Here is a 10,762-nt window from a genome sequence, read left to right as displayed (position 1 = left end):
CCCAACCTCATCCCAGAGGGTGGTTGTCTGACAAGGCCTACCATACAACGCTTTAAACGGTGCCATCTGGATAGCCGAATGAAAGCTGTTGTTGTAGGCGAACTCTACCAATGGAAAATGGGCCTCCCAACTGCCTCTGAAATCCAATACACAAGAACTCAGCAAGTCCTCTAGAGTCTAAATGGTCCACTCTGACTATCCATCAGTCTACAGATGGAACGCTGTACTGAAATGAAGTTGAGTGCCCAAGGCCTGTTGCAGACTCTGCCAAAACCAGGATGTGAACCGTGGGTCTCTATCCGAAATAATACTCAAAGGAACTCCATGTAATCTGATGATCTCTTGGCAATACAGATATGCTAATCGATCCAGGGAATCAGTCTTCCGGATCGCTAAGAAGTGCGCAGATTTGGTTAATAGATCAACGATTACCCAAATTACATCATGGCCTCGACGTGTCCTAGGTAAACTCACCACAAAGTCCATGGTAATGTGTTTCCATTTCCACTCAGGAATAGAAATCTGCTGAAGTAATCCGGCAGGTCTCTGGTGCTCAGCCTTCACCTGCTGACAGATAAGACATCTCGTTATAAATTCCACGATATCTTTCTTCATGTCGTTCCACCAGTAGGAATGCCTCAAATCTCGATACATGCAGGTCCCACCTGGATGGATCGTAAATCGAGAGCGATGAGCCTCCTGAAGTAGCTCCTGTAAGACCGGGTGAGACTGAGGTACACATAATTTACCTCAGAAGTATATAATACCCTCCTCATCTCGGGTGAACTCGGTCTGCTGTCCGGAAGATATCTGGTTGCCAATGAACTGAAAATGCTGATCACCAGCCTGGGCCTCTCGGATCCTTGTCCTGATCGACGACTGAGGAACCATGGAAACAAGAATACCCTACTCTATTTGCCCCTGCTCCTCAAGGCCTAACTCGGAGAAACCCTGAATCAAGTCTGTGACTGAAGCACGGTGGCAAACAAAAGTCCCTTTGGACTTCCTACTGAGTGCATTGACAACCACATTAGTTTTCCCCGGGTGGTAGCTAATGATACAATCGTAATCCTTCAGGAACTCCATCTATCTCCTCTGTCTGAGATTAAGTTCCTTCTGGGTGAAAATATATTTGAGACTCTTATGAGCCGTAAGAATCTAAAATGTAATGCCGTATAGATGATACCGCCAAATCTTCAAAGCAAATATAATAGCGGCTAACTCCAAATCATGCACTAGGTAGTTCTTCTCATGCTCCTTCAACTGTCGAGAAGCATAGGAGACTACCCTGCTGTGCTGCATCAGAACAGCACCTAAACCTTGTAGAGATGCGTCGGTGTAGAGCATGAATCCGTCCTCTCCGGAGGGTAAAACCAAGACCGGAGCTGACACTAATCTCCGCTTCAACTCCTGGAAGATGGTCTCGTAATCCTCGGACCACGTGAACTTCACGCCTTTCTTGGTCAGGCATGTCAGTGGCATAGCAATCCGGGAGAAACCCTCAATGAACCGTCTGTAATATCCAGCTAGTCCCAGAAAACTACGGATCTCTTGAACTGATTTCGGCTGCTCCCAACTGGTGACAGCCTCGATCTTCTGAGGGTCTACTGAAATACCTCTGCTAGAGACCACGTGTCCCAGAAAATCGACTGAAGATAGCCAGAAAGCACACTTGCTAAACTTCGCATATAGGTGATGTCGTCGAAGAGTCTCCAAGACTGTGCAAAGATGCTGTGCATGTTCCTCCTCGGAACGCGAGTAGACCAATATGTCATCGATGAAAATGATAACAAACTGATCAAGATACTCCAAGAAGATGCGGTTCATCAAATCCATAAACATCATTGGAGCATTGGTAAGCCCAAATGACATTACCAAAAACTCATAATGGTCGTATCTGGTATGGAATGCAGTCTTCTGAATATCAGATTCTTTGACTCTCAGCTGATAATATCCGGATCACAGATCAATCTTAGAATACACTGATGTACCTCTGAGTTGATCAAACAAATCCTCAATCCGTGGTAAGGGGTACTTATTCCTGACGGTCACTATATTCAGCTGTCTATAATCGATGCACAACCTCAGAGTACTATCCTTTTTCTTGACAAATAATATCGGAGAACCCCACGGAGAAGCACTAGGACGTATAAATCCCCTGTCTAAAAGCTCCTGGAGTTGAACCTTCAGTTCGTTCAATACTTTTGGTGTCATACGGTAAGGAGCTTTCGATGTCAGCACGATTCCCGGAATCAAATCAATAGAAAACTCCACTTTCCTTCTAGGAGGCAAACCTAGTAGCTCCTCTGGAAATACATCCGGATATTCTCAAACTACTGGAACGTCGGAGAGTTGAGAACTACCGCCGTCTTCAGTATGAATCAAGGATAACAGAAAACCCTGACAACCATGTGACAGCAACTTCTAAGCCTGAATCGCCGAAATAGTCAATATGTCATCGTCTCTGATGCCAGTGAAATCCCACGAGGGTTGGTTCGGAGGCCGGAATATGACCACCCTTGTCTAGCAATCAACAGTGGCATGATATGCCGACAAACAATCCATGCCTAGAATAATATCAAAGTCGATCATTTCCAATACTAAAAGATCTACCGTAAGTATCATGTTGCTAAAATCTAACGGGCAACCTTTGACCTCCTGGGTGATCTCCAAAGCATCACCAGACGGTAGAGAGACGGCCATTCGCTGCGATCTGAAGGTGGGTAATCTACCAATCTCCGACATAAAAGTACGGGATATAAAAGAATGTGAGCTACCAATATCTATCAGCATATCAGCAGATAAGACATAAATAGAAATCGTACCGTGGAAAACGGATCCGTCGACCCGCTGTGCATCCTCTCTGGTCACCACATGAATACGTCTAGTCTCTGGCAGTGGAGGAGGTTGTAGTGCTGCCAAAGGCTGCTGCGCCTGAGTTTGAGCCTGCCACTATGACGATGTCGGGTACTGAGCCAGAGGCTGAAAGGTAGGCTGAGACTGATACTGGACTGGCGGCTGGGGCGATGGCTGGTACTGGACCAGTGGCTGGGGTTGCAGATACTGGACTAGGGGATGAGGCTGCAGTTGATACGAGGGTCCCACAAGCGTAACATAAGCATACGAATAAATATAATCATGAGTATGCACATAAGCATAACCTAAGCATAATTTATCATAAAGTCTTTTTAAGGTAAGGATCGTTGAAAGTAACTAGCTATCATCATATGGTCGATTGATCAATCTCAGTTGTAAAACCATGGTACTTGGCGGTGGGATATCAGCAACTCTCGTCATTGGGTCGTGGCCTAACACGAAAAATCGATATTGGGCTCCCTTTGGGGCCTTGTCCCATAAACGGGATCCCTTTGGGGCCTTTTCCCTTACGGTATTCCCATATGATATTGGGCTCCCTCTGGGGTCTTTTCCTGTAAACGGGCTCCCTTTGGACCTTTTTCCTCACGGTATCTGTTGGTGCGGTTAGCACTAACGGTCTAACTCAAATTTTGATGAATGACAAAATAGGTTAAGTTAGTTTTGTTATGATCTAACACTCTGATCGAGTGTGCAGGAGAAGTCTAGACAGGTCGACGGGCTGACCTGATGTCTAGCACGAAGCCCAGCTAGGTCTACGGGTCGATCGGATAGTTGGCACGAAGTCCAAACGGGTCGACGGGCTGACCAAACGTTTGGCACGAAGTCCAGCTAGGTTGACGGGCTGATCGAATAGCTGGCACGAAGCCTAGACGGGTCGAAGAGCTGACCGGACGTCTGGCAGGTAAGTAAAGGTAAATCACTGGAGGGGAGTGACTGTGAGGACGTATTCCCGGGAAGGGAACTTAGGCGCCGATCTGACTTAAAATCATTTCAGAACTCTAAGTCGAGATCTTGACTAGATTCTAGTCTCGGAAAGACGGAATCTAAGTCATACTCTACTTGTTGAACTTAAACTGTGCTAGCATCTTGTTTTGCAGGGTATATACATCGTATGTTTACCTCCGGACTAACATTTATTTGCAGGAAGGAAGTTGTTGGAAAATTGGGGTCCAGGTGTTGGTTGCTACTCGGAAAACCTATCGGTTCCACTGTATAAAAATTTTGTACAAAGGTTTGAACCTTTTCCTAGCTATTATGTGTTCTTTTAAATTAAACTTGGATCGCCTGCGAAACTTAACACGTTTGATCCTAAGTTTAATTTATTTGTTCTTTTACGTTTAGACTTGGATCTCCTGCAGAACTTAACACGTTCGATCCAAATCACCTAGGTTATTAATTTCATTAAATATTAATTTCCAAAATTGGCTTCCAGGACTGCATGGCGAGGCACATTGCCTTCTTGGATATGGGAACAACCACCATCGCCTAGACAAAGCCTTTTAAGGAAAGCTAATATTTAATTTTCTTAAATAACTTTAGGTCAACCAAAAGGAACAATCAAATCACAAGGAAAAGAAAAACAAAAGAACACAACATCGAAAACTAATTCAAAATACTAGAATCGCATGCCTCTCGTATTTGGTATTTTTACAAAGAAATAAAACTAGTATGATGCGGAAATTAAATACTAGTATACATTTTCTTTTGCAAACAAAAACCTCTAGGTCTTCTACCGTATTCCTCTTCTAATCCCGGATGTTGTGTGGGCAACGATCTTCCGAGATGAGAACCACCAAGACACCTTCTTCTTCCTTCCTTCAAGTTTCGGCCAAGCATATCTTCTAAAGGATGAATATTTTTTTCCACCAACCAAGCTCCAAGGGATGCAAGCTTTCTCTCCTTCTTCCTCAAGCTAGATCCGGCCACCTCCTCAAAGCTCCAAGAGATAAAGGATTTCGGCCACACAAGAGGAAGAGAGAAAAGGAGAAGGGCCGGCCACACCAAGGAAGAAAAGAGGAAGAAAATAGAATAGAGTCGTTCACCATGAAGCCTACTCTACCCCCTCTTTTATAATCCTTGGTCTCGGCAAATAAGGAAAATTTAATAAAAACTTCCTTGATTCTTTTGCCATTAAAAAAGAAAATTTATTTAATTAAAAATAATTTTCTCTTCTCCAATTTATTTGGCCGGCCACTCTTCTCCCCAAATCAAGGAAAGTTTTAATTAAAACAAAAATTAAAATTTACTAATTTGTTTCCAGAAATTTATAAAATTTCTCCAATAATTTAATCCCTTCATGATTGGTTAATAAAAAGGAAATTTTATAAATTAAATTCTTTCTTTTAAACATGTGGATAAAAAGAAAGTTATCTCTAAAAAATTAAAATCTCTTTTAATCTACAAATAAGGAAAGATATCAAATCTTTTCTTAATCTCTTGTAGAAACTTATAAAAGAGAATATTTAATTTTTAAACTCTCTTTTAAATCATGAACATGATTAAAAAGGAAAGTTTTCTTAAAATTTAAAATCCACCTTTTAATCAATAAATAAGGAAAGATTTCAAATTTTAAACTCTCTTTTAAATATGTAGATGATTTACAAATAAGGAAAGTTTTTACCAAAAAATTAAAATCATCCTTTTAATCTACAAATAAGGAAAGAGATTAATCTCTTCTCTTAATCTTTTGTAGAAAGCTATAAAAGGAAATTTTTAATTTTTAAACTTTCTTTTAAAACCATGGTATCCACATAAGAAATAATTTTAATAAAAATCCTTTTAAATATTTTAGTGGCCGGCCACCTAAGCTTGGGACCCAAGCTTTGGCCGACCACCAACTTGGCTCATCCACTTGGTCTTGGCCGGCCCTAGCTTGGCCGACCCCATTGGATGGGTAAGAAGGTGGGTATGTGGTGGGTGTAAATCTCTATATGCAAGAGACTACGATAGGGACCGAGAGGAGGAATTGGTTTTGGTCTCCCGATGAAATTAAGCATCCCGTGTTCGCCCCGAACACACAACTTAATTTCATCAATAATAATTCATTCCACTAAAGAACTATTATTGAACTACCGCACCAATCCCAAATTACATTTTGGGCTCATTCTTATTATGAGTGTGTTAGTCTCCCTATGTTTAAGATAACAAATGCCCACTAATTAAGTAAGTTACTGACAACTCACTTAATTAATATCTAGCTCCAAGAGTAGTACCACTCAACTTCATCGTCATGTCGGACTAAGTCCACCTGCAGGGTTTAACATGACAATCCTTATGAGCTCCTCTTGGGGACATTCTCAACCTAGATTACTAGGACACAGTTTCCTTCTATAATCAACAACACACACTATAAGTGATATCATTTCCCAACTTATCGGACTTATTGATTTATCGAACTAAATCTCACCCATTGATAAATTAAAGAAATAAATATCAAATATATGTGCTTGTTATTATATTAGGATTAAGAGCACACACTTTCATAATAACTGAGGTCTTTGTCCCTTTATAAAGTCAGTATAAACGAGACGACCTCTAATGGTCCTACTCAATACACTCTAAGTGTACTAGTGTAATTATATAGTTAAGACAAACTAATACCTAATTACACTACGATCTTCCAATGGTGTGTTCCTTTCCATCTTGATCATGAGCTACTGTTTATAATTTATAAGGTACTGACAACATGATCCTCTGTGTGTGACATCACATACCATGTTATCTACAATATAAATTAATTGAACAACTACATTTATCATAAATGTAGACATTTGACCAATGTGATTCTTGTTTCTAGATAAATATTTATACCAAAAGCTAGGCTTTTAGTATACATCCTAACACCAGGCGCCCGGGATGGTTCCGGGCGCTAGGAGGTCCGGGCGCTCAGGAGGGATCCGGACGCCCGGGAGGTGAAATTCTATCCCAACATCGCCTCGCCAAGTGGAGCTCACTGATTGGCTCGGCTACGTTACATCCAGGGCGCCCTGAAGGTTCCAGGCGCCCCGAACCTCATATATAAGGAGGGTCAAGGCTGGAGTCAGAAACACAACTCAAGAACTGCTCTTCTGTGCTCCTGTGACATTGCGACGCTCTTCCGACGACAAGCTCTTCTTTTTCATTCCATTTTTTTGTCAGTATACTTTTATTTTAAAAAGTAATTATAATTACTATTGTAATATTCTTCGAATTGATAGTGAATTGCCCTTGGAAAGCACCCTTGTGTGCGGGCCTTGGAGTAGGAATCGACACAGGCTCCGAACCAAGTAAAAGGTTCCTGTGTTAGCATTGTTATTGGTTGTTCACTTTTTCCGCTGCGCATCTCAAAATTTTTAATCGATATTCACCTCCCCCCCTCTATCGAACGCTTACGATCCAATAGTATCCTCATTACATCTTTACCATTATTACTTTGTTATAGTTATCTAACTCGATATTGGGCTCCATATGGGTCATTTTCCCATAAATGGGCTCCCTTTGGGACTTTTTCCCTCATGGTATCTTCATTATATCTTTATCATTATCATTATCATTATCACTTTAAGGTATCGTAATCAGACATACGAGGGACATGAACATAAACTTAAGCACAAACATGTAGATTTCCAACATAAGCTTAAGCATGGATTTCAATGTAATTCTATGCATAAACATAGTGTGAGCATGCATAAATATAAACATGGCAAAATTGTAAACCTAAACGTAAGCATGTAATTTTCATATAGTAACCTTAAGCATAGACTTGTGCATCAGCTTAGCATGTGCATGCTTAGCAACATAAACATGGCATAATCATGAACTTGAATATAAACATGTAATTTGATATCGTAAGCTTAAGAATAGACTTGTACATCAGCTTAGCATGTGCATGCTTAGCAACATAAACATGACATAATCGTGAACCTAAATATAAGCATGCAAATTCATATCATACCTATCGTCTACTAAATGATCATGATGTAGAGCAAGAGTAAACACAAGCATACAAGGCAAATTCCGAAATTACATATAGCATATATGATCCTCATGGTGAGAGCAAGTGGTAACCTAACTCTACCAAACTCAAAACCGAAACTCATCTAAGGTATCTAAACATATATGAATTTGAAGAACTAAAATAAAATATGATTTGAGAAGAACATGAAGCAATTGTAGAGTAGTGTCATGATAAACAAACCCTTACAACAAAATTTAAAACTACTCTCATCATATGCGAAACTTGCAAGGTCTATAACACAATTTGAGTATGCATAGTTCTCTAGTTTCTAATGGAAACTAAGTAAAAGAACATGAAACCATTGTAGAGCAACCTCATGATGAATAAACTCTTAAAATAGAATTTAAACTACTCCTATCATATCCAAAACTTGCAAGGTCTATAACATAATTTGAGCATGCACAGTCCTTTAGTTTCTAAGGGTAAACAAAATAAAAGAACATGAAGCAATTATAAGGCAACATCATGATGAATAACTCCTAAAAACAGTGATTAAAACCAAACCTCTAGAATCTGCAACTTACTAGGCCTACAAATCCATGTGAGCATGAAAAGTTCCCTAACTTCTAAGGGTAAAACAATAGAAAAATATGAAGTAAATTTTTGTACATCCTCCAAATAAATGGCTCCTAAAAATAGTGGTTAAACCCCTCCTACAAATCTGAAACTCACAAGCTTTATAATTCTAATTGCGCATAAAAAGGGTCTTCTACCTTCCAAGGGAAAACAATTAGAAGCATGTAACATTATGGGGTAGAACATCCATATAACTAACTCCTAAAAATAGAAATTAAACTCCCTCTTAAAGGATCCAAAACTTACACCAATCCCAAGTACCACTGGAGCATCAAAGCTTGTTAGTTTTCAAGTAGAGATGAGACAGGAAACTAAACCATAGTGCCATCTTTTCAAAACTGAGAGGAACATAGGGAGAAGCTATAAAAATCGGGAACTTACCATCTATACAAATCATTTGGAGCATAAGGAAAGGACCTAAATCATGGTATCATCCTCCCAAAACATCCAAGAATATCAAAACTAAAGGGATCCGAATTCCACAAAATTATAAAAACTAACTAGTGCATTGAACAAAGTAGGAAACATGCACTATTTGTAAAGAAAACATAATAAACAACCCTTAACAATTAATGAGGGAACTACTCCTCATGAATCCGAAATCATGCATTTATACAAGCCTTCAAAACTTTAAGGAAAGAACTAAAACTAAAGCATCAGACCTCAACCTATGGTACCCGAAATTCACTAAACATAGAAACTAACTTAAAGCAATACATAGTTGAGAACATGCTTTTAAATCTTAGCTACCAACCCCTCCTTTGGTTGTCTTGGAGCTCTAGAACTAGTGTAATTTGGTGAGGTGAGGGCTTAGGGCCGGCGGCAACAAGAAAACAAGGTGGAGTTCTAGGTGAGGGTTTTATATAATGTGGAAGTTTTAGGACTTGGTCTAAATTTCTAATTCCTATAAATTTTATATAAAACATCATACTAAGTTTTTATCCCTATCCTTTATCTATATCCATAATTATATAAATTTCATATATACATATATAATTTGTATGTGATAATATTGTAATTCTTAGTTATTATCTATAACACATACATTTTATAAGTTGTGTATATACACGTGAGGCATATAAGTTGATATACAAATTGTTATACTTTTATTTAAATACTAGATAGATTTTATAAATGCTAAGTCACATATATTGTTTTTATAAAACTTAATACTAAGTCTAAATAGAAACCTATATCCATGGTTATATAATTCCATATTATTTTACTTAGTCATATAAATTTTATTCATAATATATAATAATATATAATTTATAATACTATAGTTTCTTAATTAGTTATTATGTGCATGTTCTATATATATTAATCTTATATTTTTCTTATTTAATTCTATTTATGATTTGAAATTTATATTATATATTTTATATTACATAATATATTATTTATATTTTATTTCTATATTAATTAGATGAATAATCTCTAAAAATTTATACATATACTAAGTTTTATCCCTAAATGCTAAGTCCTTTAATTCTTGTATACTAAGTTTTATCTATTTATAATTCATATAGTATAGTTTCTTAATTATCATACACACGTTACGTTAAATTTATTCTCTATCATTTATATTATATATATTATATTATATTATTTATATTTCATTTCCATTATGATTAAATGGATAATTTATACACATAAATTATATAAATGCTAAGTCTTTATATATTTGTATCTTACTACTTTCTTAATATAATTCACAAATCCAAATTTCCTACTTATAGGTTAACTTAATTAGTTAAATCTATTTATGTAAATAAATTCTTAATTAAATCAAATGAATAATTACAATTAACCCAATAAATATTCTTAATTAAATAAATTTAAATTTTAATTAAATTCTAATTTAATCCAATAAATACCTTTAATTAAATAAATTTAAAATATAATTAAATTGTAATTAATCTAATAAATCTCCTTAATTAAATAAATCTAAATTTTGATTAAATTATAATTTAATCCAATAAATATCCTTAATTAAATAAGTGGTTTCAGACACTACACCAAGTGTAGAGTCTTGGCAAATGAAAATCTAAGTATGATATTGGTAAATGTGAAAGTCCAAGTGTAGAGTCTTGGCAGTGTAAGTCCAATTGTGATCTTGGTAATGTAAGTCCAAGTGTGACTTGGCGAATGTGAAATCCCGGAGTGAGGAGCTTTTGGCAATGTTGAAGTCACATAGGTGAGGAGCCTCTGGGTAATGGAAGATCCGACAACAAGAACAAGGTCGAAGGAAGTTCTTGAAAGCAAAGCGTGAAGGTTGATGAAGCATCTGAGGGACGCAAGACTGATGAAAGA

Source organism: Zingiber officinale, chromosome 8A (assembly GCF_018446385.1).
Source record: "Zingiber officinale cultivar Zhangliang chromosome 8A, Zo_v1.1, whole genome shotgun sequence".
In the NCBI taxonomy this organism is placed as follows: Eukaryota; Viridiplantae; Streptophyta; class Magnoliopsida; order Zingiberales; family Zingiberaceae; genus Zingiber; species Zingiber officinale.
The sequence above is the reverse complement of the archived record's forward strand: the minus strand, read 5'-3'. Positions refer to the sequence as shown.